An 18773-nucleotide genomic window follows, 5' to 3' on the forward strand; every position below is an offset into this window, starting at 1 on the left:
ACGCAGGATTTTCGGATAAATATTTATAGAGCAAGCTGTCATTATTTTGTCATGTAGAATTACCCCTTAAAGTTTGTCATACTTATTTAGAAACACCCTGTATAACATGCCCTATTTCAGATAAAATAATATCATTTTGAGACTTCTATATTTTAGCTTTTCATTTATTTATGTATATTTTCTATTTGTACCAAAACTCTTTCTTTTACTTATAGGAGTTTTTTGTTGCAGGTTCTCTCCCTAGTGTCACAACGACAATGGACATAGAAATATGCAACTCTTAAATGTGATTCTTCTTTGTACAAAGTGTAAATGTAGTGCCCCAGTGTTTGTTAAAAATAAAAAGTAAAATAAACGGGAACTTGTACAAAAAGTATTAGACTAAAAATCGTGCTAACTACTGTACATAGATAGTGGTGAAAAGTGTGAGAGGCCCCGGAAGTGCTTACTCACCCTGTATACATAATATTATATACTGCACCGACAGTTTATAAAGCAAAACAATGGACAACCGCAAACGTTGTAAAGTCATGTGGTCTCGTAGCTTCTAGGTTCCTCAGTGTGTTACCTTAACACCCTCGTCCTGAACCCCCGATCAGCCAACTTTCCTACATGCCCTCCTCGTATCTCCTACCCCCTTCCCTTTTTAACCAGATAATAAACTCAGATGGTCTGAATATACAGTATCCAGATTTTATAGCATAGATTCACTATATTGGTCCTCAAACCTATACGATCAGTCATACATTGTAACTTAAATGTATGAAACACAATGGATTATAATATTAAATTTTCAATTTTAAACAAATCGTATAACTTTACGTGATAATTTTTCATCTCTTGTTTTATTCTAAATCTAGTCTTTCTCTTTCTAATTCTATATATGCAATTTTTCTTTCGCTTTTTTGTAGAAACAACCTTAAAGAATTTAATTCCTGAGTTTTAAAATACTCTTTTACCATTTTGGAGTTCTTATGCTTAATAAAGATGTTCTATTATGCTTTCAATGGACGAAAATGTTTTCATTGATCATTCGCAGATGGAGTCCTTAAATCTATTTCTTTTGTGCTTTTGTTTATAGTTAATTCCTAGACGTAGCTTCGTCTTCTTCTTAGTTTAGGGAAAATTCGTTAATCTCTGGTACTTGGTCAAAATACCGTTGTACCATACCTTGTTTTCCATTAACTAAGAAGTCCTGTGCTTAGGCATTAACTTAGCACATTGCAATGGCATAGGATATGTACCGCATTTTTTGCACCAATTGTTTATTCACCCTACCTAGTTTATGTGTTTTCTTAAAGACAATGTTCAGTCACTATTTCGATGACTCAGCCCAGAACCCATGTTGAAGACACTTTATTATCTTTTGCCTGATTATTGAGGAGATCTTTGCAGTTTCTCACCAAATTTAATTTGGTGAGTTGGTTCTTTATTGCCAGAATACTTGTCTATCTGCATAAATGTTGATTCTCTTTGCTTTAAGGACTCCATCCATGGTTGCACCAATGAAGGTCACAAAAGCACAAACTTCAGCCTCAAACACAATTGTACATTGACCGAGGCTGTAAGATTTATTAAAATGCATGCCTGTCCAAAAATTCCTGATCCAGTACCACGGGCAGTTTTAGATCTATCAGTGAACCATATTAAGTCCCCATTAATATTTGAGAATATTTGTTCTCTAGACGGTATAATTGGGTTAATCCTCTCAGTGAAGATTAGTTCTGGTATCATCGTATTTGAGTTGATCATAAAGATGGCTTCCTCAAGTATAGTTCCAGTAGTATTTGTGGGGCTCTTCAATACATAAATCAGCCTCCAAGTATTGTTTGCTTTAAATCTCAAGATGGCTTTATAAATGCTATCTACGAAATATCTAATTCCAACGGAGGAAGACCTGTGATAGCCTCTAAAGATGCCGTTGCTGTATTATTCAAGGCTCTTGTTATATTTATAAGCATTTGTATTTGTAAGGTGGAGATAAAGGTCTCACAAGATTGCAAAGCCATCCTTTTTCACCAAAGTAGTCAACCAAAAGTAACTGTCGATCGCATCACTGATGTGTATAACCAACAGACAGGGCCGTAACTACGATGTTAGGGGCCCCGGGGTAAAGGTGATCTGGGGGCCCCCTGCCGGGGGGTCTGGCAGTTTGCCCCCCAGCGGAAGACGGGGTCCGGAAAAATGTTTGATATTTAACCCCTTGAAAACGCATTTTAATGGATTCTATGACTTAAGTTTCTTGTACCTACATATTGCTATTTTAGTTGACCAACACAAAAATTTTAAAATCACCTTATTTTTTATTGGCTTTAAAAGATTTAAAGAAAAAGATTTAAAAGAAAAACAACAAAATGAACAGATAGTAAAACAAAATGAGATAATATAATGAAACAATAAAAAGAAAATTGCTTGAAACTTCAAAACCGAATGGAAATATATGAAGATATGAAGGTTTATTTAGAAAAAATGCGGAAAGAGGTAAACCAGATTGCTGAAGAGATACAGAAAATTGAAAAGGTGGAAGAAAAATTCAATAATGCGGTAAAACTCGATATGGAAAAAGTGGAAGAAAAATTGAAGGAGACATGAAAATGTCAAAAAGGACGAGAACGTCGGGAAGTAATTGTATACAGCGCTAATGAGAGCAGAATCCTATTTGACGAGGATATTAGAAAACGATATCCGGTACCTTCAGCAGTGACACTCTCGAAGGCGAGTACCGTCATTGCTGTTAGATTTATTATGCTGTGGTACTGGTGGGGCTGATTCCAATGTGCTCATTTCATCTCACTCTTACCTTTCTTTTCAATATGTGGTACCATTTGGTTCCGTTCACGTACCAAGATGTGGTCTGGGTAAATTGGTTAAGACAAAGTAGCTGGGACCAGGGGCTCCTATTCCGGCTGCATTTTAGTTTTTATTTCGATAAAATAACTAATTTCCTCAGTAACAATTTATATCTTTACGAAAGGTCTCGGAGGCCCCAGCTTAGCTCGGGCCTCCCTTCCAATTGCATTTTAGGTTTTATTGCGCCGAAATAACTAATTTCCTAAGTAATAACTTAAATTTTTATGTTAAGGTCTCGGGAGCCCCAGCTAAGCTCAGGCCTCAGGAGCCCCTTCTAAGGGTTCTGTTCCAATTGCATTTTAGTCGAAAATACTAATTTGCCCAGTGAAAAATTAAAACTTTATGTGTAGATCTAGGGTGCCCCTGTAAGGTCTTTTTAAAATTGTGTCATTTGAAAATATTTTGTTGGGATCGGCTTTTAAAATACATATTTTTATTTTCCTTATTATAATCTATGCACGGTCAAAAAAGGAGCGCCTGCGGGGCCCCCGCGGTTGCCCCAATGGTAGTTACGGCCCTGCCAACAGATTACCTTCGGTTTCAACCATCAGGTTTTACCTACAATCCATCTGCAGTTCCAGAAGAATTGCTCAGCCCTGTTGGTTATACTGTCATATATTTGAGAGTAATTCTAATTCTGAGATATGTTTTTTCTTTATCTTAATAATTTTATAAGAGTGCCTTTTAAGAAAATGTTCGATTTCACCTTTTTCTTGGATCCTTATAACATATCCAATGTATTTATTTATTACTGAAGTCTAGATATACAACTTGCAATATTAGCTTATTGTTAAAATTGCCTCACACTTCTTCTTTTTCAATTACAAACAGCACAAACAATGCTATACGATTTTATAATCTGTTGAATATATAAAACAATATATTATAGTTTTGAGTGACCAATAGTTGTGAATCATCAAACATGAATGTATACAAAACGCAAAAAGTACGCTGTACAAATGATTTAAGGTTGTGCTGTTGTAAAATAGTTGTTATATCTGTTGTGATCATTTTTTGCTAAATGAGAATCCAGACACACTTTCCTGAGGTTAAGAAGACACTTATCATAAGTCGATTGTTATATATTACGACATTTTTATTAAACCGAAAGTTATTTACGTAGTCAGGGTTGTGATGCATAACTTCAATAAAAATTTTTGAATCGTACTTTGGTCTTTCACACGAACATTACATAAATGTCATATGTCACGTTTTATGTCAAATGTCACATATTATGTCACGTTCTATGTGACAATTGACATAAAACGTGACATATATGTGACATGTGACATCAGGGATCAAACGTTAAAGTGCGCTGAAGTGTACTATTCCAGACTTTAAATATTTTCCACCTTTTTCCTGTGACTACTTTTTTGGGGTGTTTTTAATATAATTTAACTGCAAATACTAATTTGAAAATGATCTAAACTGAACCAAGTCACTATTAAATAAAAGAAATGATATTATATTTACAATAAGAGCTCGCCCACTTAATATTTGGTAAGTGTCATCTTAATTCCAACCTTTTCCTCCCTTATATTCCCGATTCATATATTATACGATATACGTAACTTTACCTAGATTCAAAACTAACCTTATCTAGGACTTATATCAAATACACAAGTATACAGAATGTCGCAATGTTAACTCAGGTGGTATTTGGCTGATAATACTTATACAGGATGTCCCTGACTACATGGTTAACAAAAAATATTTTGAACCTTTCAAATTGAAACGTTCAAAGCGAGAGATAATAATTTTCGTAGATTATTACTATTTTATTTTAACAAATAATTTTGTAGGTGAAAGATTAAAATGGATGTTTGCTGTTATTAAAAATACTGCCTTCGAGAGGACAACCTGTATAACATAATATAGTACTTACCCGATTTTCTTGATTTTGGTTATGTTCACTCTAATTTTATTAAATATTTTATTGTTTTCTATATTTATAGATACAAAATTCAAACAGAGTGCCTATCAAATTATTTCTTTATATATTACTTGAATAAATGTAGATGAATTTTATACAGTGTAGCTCAATTTATTTTCGAATTTGTATTAGGAAACTGTTGATTATTACAATAATTAGGAATCTCTGCAAAGACTATACCATCGATCCTTCCTGGTCCCCCTTATTTTTTGGGTCTATTACCAATTTTTGTTGTTTTTTTTTTAATTTCAATCTAAAAGCCTTTATTATTATTATTGTGGCCCTACTATTTATAGGTTTGTTCGTAGTACGATCCAAACGATCAGCAACCGTTGCAAACTATCAGACGCATGCGCAGTTAACAGTTGGCGCTGCGCAGTTAGCAGTTTGAGTTCGTAAACTACGAACGCGCATGCGTCTGATGGTTGGCAACGGTTGCTGATCGTTCTACGAACAAACCTATTATTGTGCTCAAAATATACTACCCTACGAAATGTCTCAATTGATACTTGTGCCTTAGATCTTTTGTTTAAACATAGTACATAGTCATTTTTTTACCCCTTAATTTGGTATAGCTCTACAAAAATCTGCCACCGATAAAATACGGTGGATATCAGCATCTTTATTACACAAGGGTAAGAACAGAACAAGTGGGTCGCGGTGGAGGTGGAGGTGGAACAAACGCGTTTACATCGATGCTTTTGAAAATAAACTGAGTTTGTTTTACATGGATGTCTACTGCGCGGCCTACAAGGATGCTTCCCTGTGATTGGTCCGTTCGAAGCTAAGTTGTCATTACCTGCGCTATCTGAGTTGATACTTTTTATATAAGGCCGCATATGAAATGCCTCCCGAAGAAGGGTTTCTTACCTGTCGCTAAAATGGTCACATACGAATTGCCTTCCAAGCTCTAAATAAATTATATGCATCTAATCTTTATGTGAAGGTGAGACGTTGCCACATCTTCGTCCCTTTGTAAATTTTTGGCAAAATTGGTATTTTGTTATTTTATTTATTTTATTTTCAACCTTTATGACATGTATTAAACATTTTTGACAATAGGCAGTATTTATAAATTTCAACTAACTTATACATATCTATATAATTAATTTTATAACCATTATAATAATCATTATTTTTTGTTATTAATAATTTGACAAAAAAATAAATAAAAAACATAATAAGTATCTTATAGATTTATTAAAATAACATCCGCAGCAATTTTTTTGGTGTCGAAACAGAATTTATTTTAATGTAGGTATTTATTCAAAGTCAGAATCGAGAAAGCACGTTCTAATTTTATGAAAATGAAAAAGGTCCTATGTAGCAAAGATTTAACATTAGCTCTTAAAGTACGCCTAACAAAATGTTACGTATATAGTGTACTATACTATGGACTGGAATCATGGACGTTAAATGTAGAGACAATGCGACGACTTAACGCCTTTGAAATGTGGACGTATAGAAGAATTATGAGGGTTTCCTGGGTAGATAGAGTTACGAACAATGAAGTACTGAGAAGAATAGGTAAAGAGAAGGAAGTTGAACTTACAATTAAAGAAAGAAAACTACAGTATCTCGGACATGTGATACGGGGCGAGAAGTATGGCATCCCGCGACTCATAATGCAGGGAAAGATAGATGGCAGAAGAAGCATCGGCAGAAGACGAATTTCATGGCTGAAGAACCTGAGAGAATGGTTTGGATGCAGCTCAAAACAACTATTTAGAGCTACTGCCTCAAAAATTAAAATAGCTATGATGATTGCCAACCTCCGTAGCGGAGATGGCACCTGAAGAAGAAGAAGAAGGTATTTATTTGAAATTGTAAAATTATATCAATAAAATTATTAATGTTAGGATGAGGGTAGTAGAAAGAAGAATTATACTTGGAATGTAAGCTTTCGCATGGGTTTGTGGTTCTTTGTAAGGATGAAGAGTGCTCAGCCCAAAGATGTGGAGGAAATGTCGAATTTTCAGATATGTAATTATCAACAAGATAATCTGGGTGAATTACCAAAACTGGGTGACTCTTTCGTCGACTGATTTAATTTCTGCCAAATCTTTAGCAAAAAATCACTAACATCTTCAGGATGTAAGAATGAAAGACCAAAAATATAAATAAGAAAATGCGTAATTTCAGTTGAGTCAATAACTTTTTTTCTGGTATTCTGGAGCTAAGCCCAGTGTTTGAACCTTTGACCAAATGAAAACCACATCCATGAAGATATGCTTCAGAAAATGCCATACGGATACTATTATGAATGAAAATTTCAAAGTTTGAAGTTATTACGTTAGGGGATACAGGACAATTAATTTTAAAACATTTAAAAGCGAGATAATAGGAAGATGACTTTTAATCTTGAAGTAAACAAAAGACAAGAGAAATAGAATGTCCATTTTTCAAGCCATATGTATACTAAACAATTGAGTGAAAAAAACGAGGACAGTATTCAAAAGTTCCGTCAACATACCAAATGGAAACAGTCGAAAGAAAATGAAGATTTGAAAACATGTTGATATAGCAATACGATTATCTTTGTTATTTTTAATTATAAAATTTTTCTATTTGTAATAATAGAAGATGAATCAAGGGCTTTATCCAATTCAGCTATATTTTTGGGAAGTTTAATTAAAGAATTAGTGGTTCTAGCATAATATAAATTTTGTCTCGCCCTATTGATATCATTGATCGTAAATGTCTCTATATTTTCTTCTTAAGTTCTTTATATATGAGCTTCATTGGTTTTTCGCTGAGATCTTCCACGGCTACTCTTTTTATTGAATTGCTTACGGCTTTTCTATTGGAAACTTCGGCAGACAACTTCTCGTGGTTATGATATTATAATATTGATTCAATTATCGTATTTTCGCATCCCTGTGGTTTCACAAATGCTTTGGAGGTTTTTTTAGTACATGTCCACCATTTTACTGTATCTTTGGTCAACATTTTTTGAAAACCTAATGTAAAACAATCAATCGGTATTAAAAGTTTGCCCTTTTTACTGACACTTATCGTTCATCCCATTACTTCGGATGTTATGACTTAAACACAATTTGATCTTGAAATCGACGAACTGACAAGCTTGAAATAGACAAATGCAAGAACTAATAAACTTTCAAGTATTTATACAACAGTTAGCCAATTAACACAATATACAACAGAGAATATAAACAAACAAAAAGATTAAGGTAAATGGAATCATTAAGAAGAGATTAGAATTGGAACTGGAATTACCTAGAAAAGCTGGCTATTAGATTAGATGTATTAACAACTTTCTTTTCTAAAAAGAAATATGTCATACGTGAAATATTTTTGTTAACATATTTTATGTACACTGCATTAAGAATTAGAAAAATCAAAATTTAAAAAATATGACTTGGCAACATTGTGTCATTATACAGAGATTAAATAGACAAATTATCAGCCTAAATGATTAACAAAACGGAGGCATTTCGATTATACCTGGGAGGCATTTCATGTATGAAAATATTTACCTGAAAAAGTGGGAGGCATTTCGATAACGCCGTTATATAATCCCTTTTTGTATTCAGTTTATTTTTGAATTTCTAAAGTTTTTAAATACAGTAAATTTTTGAAATATGAAGGAGGATCTGATTATTTACAGCTGACATTTCATCACTATCGTCACTTGACTGACACAACATCGCAAAAGTAGTCTTTTTGTCATTCAAATTTAATTAAACTACTTCACTTGATAGTGGTTCTAGCTCGACTGACAGCGCAGGGGACCTCCTTGCTATGTGCTGTCGACATCGACCGCGACTTAACTAATGGCATCCACCGCGACCTACACCTCCACCTCGACCCACTTATTCTTTTCTTACACATACGTTGAATTGGAATCAGTGAGTCGGCCAATAGATCAGCAGTACGGAATGAGATCAGGTCAGGCATCTCGATGGCCCTCATCCAATGATCATTATTGGAAGGTCTTAAGAAAATTTGAACATACAATGAATAATTATTTTTTTTTATTGAATAATGATTATTATGCACACGAGTAGTATATGTATGAATACATCAAATTGATATTTCATGGACCTCCTTCGTTTATTCAGACGTTTCTTTCTATGAGCTTATTGCGAGTTAGCTCTGGTCTAGATATGGACTGAGTCACAGTTATAGAAGGGAGAGTCGAGTTCTAAAAACAAGTCCTTTTTTTATTCTGTAATTAGACTTCATTTATCTATTATATTCTCTTTAAAATATGTCATTATGTAAATAACATTCAAAGAAATTGAGTGCCTTTTAAATGCAAACAATATTATTTCGCTATTTTCTCCATTTGTCTCTATCTTCAGCTGCTCTAAGAGTTTCGCATAATGAGTAGTTCGCTGAATTTTGAATTTGGTCGGACCATCTGCTTGATGACTGTTCTCTTGGTCATCTCCCCGGAACATACCATCTGCGTGATGACTGTTCTCTTGGTCATCTCCCCGGAACATTTCCAGAGACAATTAGTTTATCTAAATGACCTCTGCAAACCACATAGACGGAGAGGCAGCGCTGAAAAATCTCTTTGAATTTACTAAAGCTATATTATTAAGCAAATTATTATTGTGAGTGTGTAGAGAAACATACTGCGGTCGGTCAAGTGAAACGTAGAGCAGGGGTTACTGAGAGGGTATCAAAGTTGCTTTCCTACGAAGGTAATTAAATCCAAGTGAAATTTAATAAAAAATTTTCTTCTTTACCAAGAAGAAAATTTTTTATTAAATTTCACTTGTAATTAATGGTATACCGCCAACTACAGGAAGTTCTTCCTTGTGGGTAATTAAATCCATTTACTAAGGCTAAAAATCAGTACACACATTCTAAATTAAATATAAATAAAAGTTATTATAGTTGGTCTGCTGTATGATGGGACAGAGCCGGTCGGTCGGCCCCAATGGTCGATTGAGGAAATGAAGCATTTTGGCTCGCAATTTTTTCGTCCAGCATGGATTTACTTGAAATTTTCACAGAAGGTAGGGAATACTCCAAGGATCATTTACTATATCATGCCGCTATCATACGCTAAAACCTTGGGGGTGGTTACCATCCAATCTCGGGGGTGGGAATTTTTTATTACATTTTAACCATGCAATTCGAGGGAAAAAGTGATTCTAAGAACAAAATGTTTTTTACATTTTCTTCGTAAAACTGTAAAACTAATATTTTTCGAGTTATTCGCGCTTGAAAATAACAGTTTTTCGACGAAAAAATCGACTTTTTTAGAGGGTTTTTTGAGAATACCTCGAAACCACCAGCCTTTTGGCTGTTGCTCACTTAGCTGCAAGCTTTTCGAAATTCAATGATCTCTTAGACTTAGACCATACAAAAAGCAAAAATGTTACAGTACTGACCTGATCTTTTCTGTGTGTGTCGGCTCCCAACCGTTATATTAGTGATACCACCTCAAAGTACGCGCATTTAAAGAATATTTTGAAATATTTTTCATGTGAAACAATGAATTTTCGAAATAACTTTGCATTCAAAACCCTGTTTACATTAATTTTAAGTGAAAACTACCTTTGCTCACCATCACAATTCGCAAAAACACAGAAAAGCAATAAAGCTGATATTGTAACCTCGAATACCAACGTAAATATGGGAACTAAATGAACCACGTTCGATGAAACCACCATCAGTATCAGTGCGACCTAGTTATTATACAATTTTAATTCAAATTTCACTTGTTGATAAGACCCACACAATTGTGACGTCTTGAAGCGTAAGCAATACAGCAATTTGGTCTATAACATATAACGCTAACTCACCCCTAGCAGTAACTAACACCTCCCAGATACGCCACTGAACGAATGACGACCTTCCGATTGTTTCACAGGTCAGCCGATTCCAGTAACTAATAGGAGCAAAAAGACACGTATTTCACCATGATAGACATTTGCTATATAAGTGCGATGTCACATTATGCGTTTTGAACGGATGCGGTGGAAACGCATCCGTTTCCAATACAACCGGACCGACCTGTCACACTATGCGTTTTGATTGGATGCGGTGGAAACGCATCCGGTCAAAACGCATAAGTGCGATGTCACATTATGCGTTTTGACCGGATGCGGTCGAAACGCATCCGTTTCCAACGCAACCGGACCGACCTGTCACACTATGCGTTTAGTCTGGTGCAGTTTGTAAGCGCGTAACGATGTCTCAAAACGCATCCGTTTCCAACGCAACTGGACCGACCTGTCACACTATGCGTTTTGACTAGATGCGGTGAAAACGCATCCTGTCAAAAGGATGTCGTATATAGTTTCAGCGATATAATCTTGTCATTTTCCCTTGCAGGACCAACCTTTTATTAGAAACAGTAAGCACCAAGGGGGGCCAATAAATGTCCATACATAAATTAATCAAAAACGTGCTTCTTTATTTAAACTAATTTAAAAATAACACTTTTACAAATAAAAAGATTATTCCTAGATGTTAATGGAACGGGTTAAAAGATAAGAATTTATAATTTACCCGGAGTCTTCGGCTTCAGTCGAATTGGGATACAGAAACATTTGACTTCTTGCTGTGCTTACCGCATACATACTTCTGGCATTTTGAACAAACTATGGTTGGTTTTGCCAACTTATTGGTCTTTTTTCTTTTAGATTTTGCTGATTTGCAACATCGATGGTATCGTCCCTTTCCATTTTGGGATGATGTTGAAGGTATTTAAGGGGGATTATTTATAGTCCACTGTCAAGTTTTTATAAAAGTATGAGGAAATGAATTAAATTATAGAAATGCTAATTATGGCATCTAATAGAGCAGTAGTATGCCGACAACTACTAATTATTTGAGATTTTTAGGAACAAAGGTATTTAGAAAATCGGATGAAATGCAATGTTGTGGATACTTTTTAACCCCCCTTGGTCCTTCTAGGGTTAATATACATCAAAAGAAATTAAAGAAATTCAATAGTTACTGACACCTCTGAACAAATAAATTGAGTTACTCTGCATTCCTAGCTAATTTTGATTATAAATATGCATTTTACTGCACCAATAATAAATTATTTATTCTATTCTGAAATTATTAGAAACAATAATATACCTATATGTTGTAGGAAATTTTTTGTACATTACATATGAAAGCTTTAGAGATCAGCTCCAGTTAACAGTTATTTGTGTTATACGTACTTTACACCTCGATCGGAAAATTGAAGTTTGAAATTGGTCAAAATTAGTTTTTGGTCGAAAGCAACACATCGAGAAATATGTTAAAATCTGATGAGCTGTTTCATGTTTCACCTCTCATTTTGTCTAATTTCGGTTATAACCAAGTGATCCTTTACTTGCCACTCAAAGCCAGTTGATAAATACAAAACATAGTGCTCGAAAAAAGAACTAACACAAACGTGACACATGTCACTTTTTCAAAAATACTTCATTAGACTGATATTTCCAAAAAGTTCTAATTTTTTATTTCCCCAAACCAAACCAATGGGCAAAATTGGTCTTGCTTCAAAACTAAACCTGAACCTATTATGTGCCATTCGTCATATGCCATGTGTCATATGTCATACGTCATGTGTCATATGTCATGTGATATGTGTTGTATGGCGTGTGTCGTATGGCGTGTGTCATATGTCATTTGTCGTATGTCATGTTAGTGTTAATTTTTGTCATCCAAGTCCTTTATTTTGCTAACAACTGGTTTTACATGTTCTCAAACTAGGAAATCCTTTATTAAAGTTAATTTTATGTTGTTGTTTATTGTTAAAGTTAGAGGATCTCTAGTTTGAGATCTTTTTAATTTAGCGAAAATTTACGAGCGCCCTCTGTCTATTCGCCTAATACAAAACGTATACGAATTTAGTGATGTTATGTAGGCTATTCTTATTATTATTATCGGATACTAAACCTGCGAATAGGCATAGAGTTGACTGTTTTTATGTTAATTTTAAAGTTTGTTTTCGAAAAATAAGGGTGTTTCGGTGCAATAGAACCTGTAAAAATTTGTAAAAATTTTGGAAGCATTTTTTCACTTTAAATAGGTTAATATCCACCCTACTGTTGGAATCTAACTGTCACTGTAGTACCTACTGAAAAACACATTATTTATTTATATCCTTTCGCTTCTGTAATATACTTCTCCAAGAAATTAACACACCACCTTAACTTAAAAATGGGCCATTTTTGATGTTTCGAATTTCCTAAACCTATTGTCCGATTTAAGTGATTTTTTAATAATAAGTTATAGCCTTATTCTTTAACAATATCGCTGTAATTATTGTTGCTAGATAAATTGTCATTATATACCGGGTGTACCAAGTAAACTGTGAATTTTTCCCAAAGTTCGCGTGACCCTCTGAAATATTATAGCATTTATAAAATACTGAAATTAAAACCCAACTATAGCCTCACGTTTTCTTAACATTCTGTTTTTTGATTCATTCGCTTCTATTATAATAAAAAAGTTAGATTCTTTAATAATTATCTTGTTTTTCATTAATACAGGGAGTGCTACAAAGTTTAAAGGGTAATTCTACATGAAAAATAAATGACAGTTTGCTTTATAAACTTATGTCCGAAAATGCTTCGTTTTCGAGATACGGGGTTGAAATTTTTCTTACAAACTGGCAATTTATTTACTACTCTAAAACCGGTTGAGATATGCAATTGAAATTTGGTGGGTTTTAAGAGGTAGTCATTGCTCATTTTTTGACATACAATTAAGAATCTAATATTCACCATTAACGTGCATACTAGTAATATGACTCGTATGCGCGCCAATGGAGAACATAAAAATACTTACTTGTATGTTAAAAAATGCGCAATAGCTTCCTCTTTAAACCTACCAAATTTCATTTGCATCTCTCAACCGGTTTTAGAGCAATAAATAAATCATCAGATTGTAAGAAAAATTTCACCATCCCGTATCTTGGAAACGAAGCATTTGCAGACATATGTTTATAAAGCAAACTGGTTTTAAGTTTTCAATTTAAAAATCTTTTAGTGATTTTTAATATTTTTCAATATTATTAATTTACTATTAGGATTGAAAACTTGCTTCGTCTTTCAAACTGGCATTATTTTTTCATGCAGAATTATCCCTTAAAAGTTGTCGCACTTATCTAGAAACACCCTGTATTGATGAGACACATGGCTAGTTTTTAAGCTACCTAACTTTTTTTATTATCCAACATAAGCGAATGAATCAAAAAACAAAATGTTAAGAAAACCTGAGGATATAGTTGGATTTTAATTTCATTATTTTGTGTGGTGAACTTTAAGAAAAAAATACACTTTGATTGGTACACCCGGTATACAATGACAATTTACCTGTCTATCAACAATATTATTACAGCGATATTGTTAAAGAATAAGGCTATAACGTATTAAAAAATCAATTAAATCGGACAACAGGTTTAGGAAATTCGAGACATTCAAAATGACCAATTTTTAAGGTGCCTTAATTTTTTGGAGAAGTGTAATTTATTAGTGTACATTTATTTATAAATCCTAGATAATCTGAAAAATCTTACGATTTGGCAACACTGTATTCATTTATAAATCAAACTGAACGATTGATGGAAGATACCAACAGGATTCAAAGTATGAAACAAACTTTAATTTACCTACACCTATGAATCTAACCTAAATGTTTATAATTTTACGTATTTTTCGTTACCTTTGTTAATGGTGTAAGGTCTGGATGGGGTTGCATTGTTGTATACCATTTTAAAGGTCTTTTTATAGTTTTTGAAATGATGTATACTTTTAAAATAATGTAAATATTGTATTAAGTATATTTAATGCCTAGGACACATTGTATACCGATTCTGGAACTGTATTTCACTTCCTTGTCGTTGATTATTTTGAGCCAATATAATATTTTGTTTACATTCTACAGAAAATTCTTTTTAAACAAACATTTTAAGTTTTATTACTTATTAAATAATATACAAACTTTAGGACACTTAACAAGATGAAATCTAGAGAAGAAATCAATGATATTAAAGTCTTTTGAAAGGAGTACATACGTAAGTGTAGGCATTTAGTAAAAAATATTGGGAGCTATTTCCAGAATATTCCAAATTAAATGAGCAATCTGAAGTTATTCGATTTTCAATAACACATCCTGTATTTATCGTAATTTTAAAATCTTCCTTCCTTTGAAATTTTGAAATTGACAACCAATCTCTTGATCAAACATCTTGATTCATATTTGAGTAAACTACCAATAAAAAACATCTCGTTGTTGTCATATAGATTAAGTGACTAAATAAACTAAAGAGAAAACCGAAGCAGTGTAAAGCAAGCACCACACTCTCGCGAATATCCGCGAATATTCGGGAAAGTTGACCGAAGTCCGAAGTACCCGTCACTGCGGAACTTCGCGAAGAACACATTCACGCCGGGCGATAAGGACTTCGGTTCCTTTGACTTGGTCGCAAAAACCGCCACAGAATGGAAGTGGAAATGGAAGCGAAGTCGCATAAAGTGCCTATCTACACTCTCGTACTTGCTGAACTTCGATCGACTTCGCGAGTAGTATAGTGGACGTTTAAGGTTTTTTTTTTCTACATTCAACATGATTTCATTTGTTTCGCTTAATTTATTTTTTTTGTAATGTCTGCGACGTACAGGTGGCGCAACTCCACTTTGTCTCTGATCTTGAGATGCGCAGTGGAATCTGATAAACCAAAGTAGAGAGCTCTTTTCTCTTAGTAACGAGACAATCTTTTCTGTCTTTGTTGCCATGCTCTCTCTTCTCCATTCGCGCATAGGACCGTTAGGACGGCTACAGCGAAATAGGACCACCTGTACTTCACAATTGAGCAGGATTTTCCTTTTGGATCATGGCTAGATCAACGTAGCATGTGTATAATCTTTTTTGAGTCACTAGATATGTCTTGGTCATTAGAGTTAATCTTATAATTGCCTTCCGAGTTACGAGTAAAAGTACCAAATATCTGATACTTTGGAAATCTCTTTGGAAAAACATTATTCTATTAAAGGTCGCCATGAATCAGATGGGCACCAGAAAATTAGTACAGACAAGGAAATTTGAATTTAATAGATCAAAGAAACGACAAAAAAGGTAAAACCATGAAAGATATAAGACCAACAGTTTCCTGATTGGTAGGTTTAGGATCTCTTCTAGTTCAATCCTCTGTTGACCAGTAAATTCCTGCCAACATCGCATAGAATGTGTATGGCTTATCTTCTATATATCTTCTTCAATTTCGAATTTTCTGCATCCCGGTCATTTACCTTTCTTAGTTTGTATAGGTGCTTTCTTAAACTACAATGATCAGTCACCATTTGGGTGACCCATTTAATCTCTCCTTTATTGAGGCTCTCCATTTCTTGTGATGATTTCTCATCAGCCATTTCTGAACCTTGTTTTTTGTAGCATATTTTTAGTGGTGTTACAGAATGGTTCTGAGCTTACAAAGGTTTCTCCCTAGCTCCCATCTTTGCAGTTCCTCACCAGTTTGGTTTGGTGTGTAGGTTCTTTTCTACCAGAATAGCCGCTTAGCTATCTTTATAAATATGGATTCTCTTTGCTTTGTGGTTTCCATCCATGATTTCATCAATGCAGCCTGGAGCACAGTTGTACGTTGACCTAGGCTGTAAGATTAATTATAATTACATGTCTGCCCAAAGACTCCTGATCCGGTATCATATGCAGTTTTAGATCTATCTTCTTCAGGTACCATGTCCTTTCAGAACGTTGGTTACCATCATAGCTATCTTAATTTTATTCACTGCCACGCTAAATAGCATGCTTGTATCAACACAATACCAATCTCGCAAGTTCTTCAACCATAAAGTTCTTCTTCGTCCTGGACTGAGCTACGTTTGCCTGCTATTTTTCCTTGTATGATATTTTGTAGCAACCTATATTTGAGACCTCTCATTACATGTCCGAAATACTCCAGCTTTCTCTGCTTGATGCCTTTTATCATCTCAGTAGTCTTGCTGAGACGTTCTAGTATTGTGGAGTTTCGAATCTAAAATTCTTCTATAGCACCACATTTCGAAAGCCTTAAGGCGATTTATATCGATTTTATTCACAGTCCAGGACTCGACACCGTAAAGTAAGACCGAGAACACGTAGCAGCGAAGTAGGCGGATCCTCAATACCAATTTTAGGTCTCTGTTACATAACACCTTGGACATCCTTCTAAAAGCGGCTCTAGCTTGATCTATCCTAGATCTAATTTCGCCGTGACTTTCTACGTTACAATTTAATTGCTGTCCAAGGTAAATGATTTTAGATCGATTAGATCCATCAGTGAACCATATTAGATCCCCATTAATATTTGGGACTTTTTGTTCTCTAGCTAGATGGTATATTTGTTTAGCGAAGATTAGTTCTGGTGTCATCATATCTGGACCCATCATAAAGACGGTTTCCTCAAGTATAGTCCTCAAGTATAGTTCCAGTAGTATTTGTGTGGCTATTCAATACATAATTCAGCCTCCAAGTATTGTTTGTTAAATCTCAGGATGGTCATAAAGTCCACCGCTGAAATATATAATTCCAGCAGAGGACAGCTTAATCTATAACTGAAAGACCACAATAATTCAGAAACAGAATTACCATCAGTGCTACCATTACCATACAAGTAGTATTATCATACATACTCTTACTCAATACCGGTGCTAGGGTATAAAGAACCCGCCTGCAAAACTAGCATAGGCGCCCTTCAGTCTTTTTAAATCTAGTTCTATATTAAAAAAAGCGCCGAAATCGACAGAAAAAGCTCATTTTGGCGCCCATAAACAGGGGCGCTCGCCTGCAATGCATCCCTTGCAGGCCCGTTATCACCGGCCCTGCCTCTTACTTCAGCAAACAACAATTTAGATCCATTTTTTAAATTGGCAAACATAGAGATCGCTTATTATAATATAATCCTCAATTCTTCTTCTTCAATTAAATTAAAGGACACTATACATTATTTTCCTAAAAGTAGTTAAAGTTTTAAAGTGTTTTATTTTTTTGTCTTTCAAATACCGAAAAAAGTTTTTTTCTGGTTTATCGTAACATATTAATATACTCCTTCAGAAAGAATCTTTAATATCGCTAATGATTTCCTCACTATATTTCTTCAGTTAAGCGTGTAACGTACTTTATATAAAAAAATTTAAAGATGCTGGAAGTGATTTACAGACCTACAAGCCCTTTGGGCAACCCCCCAACTAGGCCTGCCCGAAATCTTATTGTAAATATATATACCTCCGAAAGAATGTTGGCTGTTCGTTTATGAGTGATTTCCCATCAAATCATCGCCTTATCCAATGTATACGAAAAATAAAATTGAGAATAAAATCAATACAGATCAATGAAAAAAATATCGTACCTCTGTGTTAATAAGTAAGAAAGAGAGAGAGGAATCTTTTATTGTGTTCTGCTTTTAATGAAAGTATATTATTAATATTATAAACGATTATGGGACGAGAATACCTCTTAACTAATTTGGTAACGCAGTGTCCTCTGTATAGTGTTTTTTGAAACGTGAGCATTAAATGCTACATCTTGTGTACTTATATAAACTGTGTTTTCAATTTTTACCCTTACCCTTACCTCTATCCTAAATACATTATGGTGCATACAGTTTCAATGCACAAAAAGAATAATGATAAAGATCACTAGAAGAATATTGTTCTGAAGCTATTTTCTTCTCAAGGAAGGATACTAGATATGACACTCGGGTGTAAAGAAAACCAACACACACCAACAGGTATCTAAATTACAAATCAAATCACAACATCAAAGTTAAAAAGGGGATTCATTAAATCCTTATACGATAGAGCCAAAATTATTATTTGTTCTAACGAAAATTCGTTTATAGAAGAAAAACATTTGTTAACATATGTTTCATTAAAAAATGATTATCCTTTGTCATGTATAAATAAAGAATTGTCAAGATTGGATCGAATGGAACAGAACAACTTAGAAAGGGATCCTAGATCATCCACAAGAAAGAATCCGAATAACAATACCATACATAAAAGGA

The 18773-nt window shown here is 34.2% G+C and overlaps 1 protein-coding gene across 1 annotated transcript in view; it reads left to right on the forward strand.

Moving 5' to 3' along the window:
* Positions 1-18309, forward strand: part of LOC126886048 (homeobox protein homothorax-like) — a 272288-nt gene extending 253979 nt beyond the window's left edge. Inside the window, exon 7 of the mRNA XM_050652887.1 lies at positions 232-18309. The gene's annotated coding sequence lies outside the window, so the exon portion shown is untranslated. The remainder of the gene's footprint in view (positions 1-231) is intronic.
* Positions 18310-18773: the final 464 nt, after the last annotated feature.

Source organism: Diabrotica virgifera, chromosome 6, assembly GCF_917563875.1.
Source record: "Diabrotica virgifera virgifera chromosome 6, PGI_DIABVI_V3a".
Lineage (NCBI taxonomy): Eukaryota > Metazoa > Arthropoda > Insecta > Coleoptera > Chrysomelidae > Diabrotica > Diabrotica virgifera.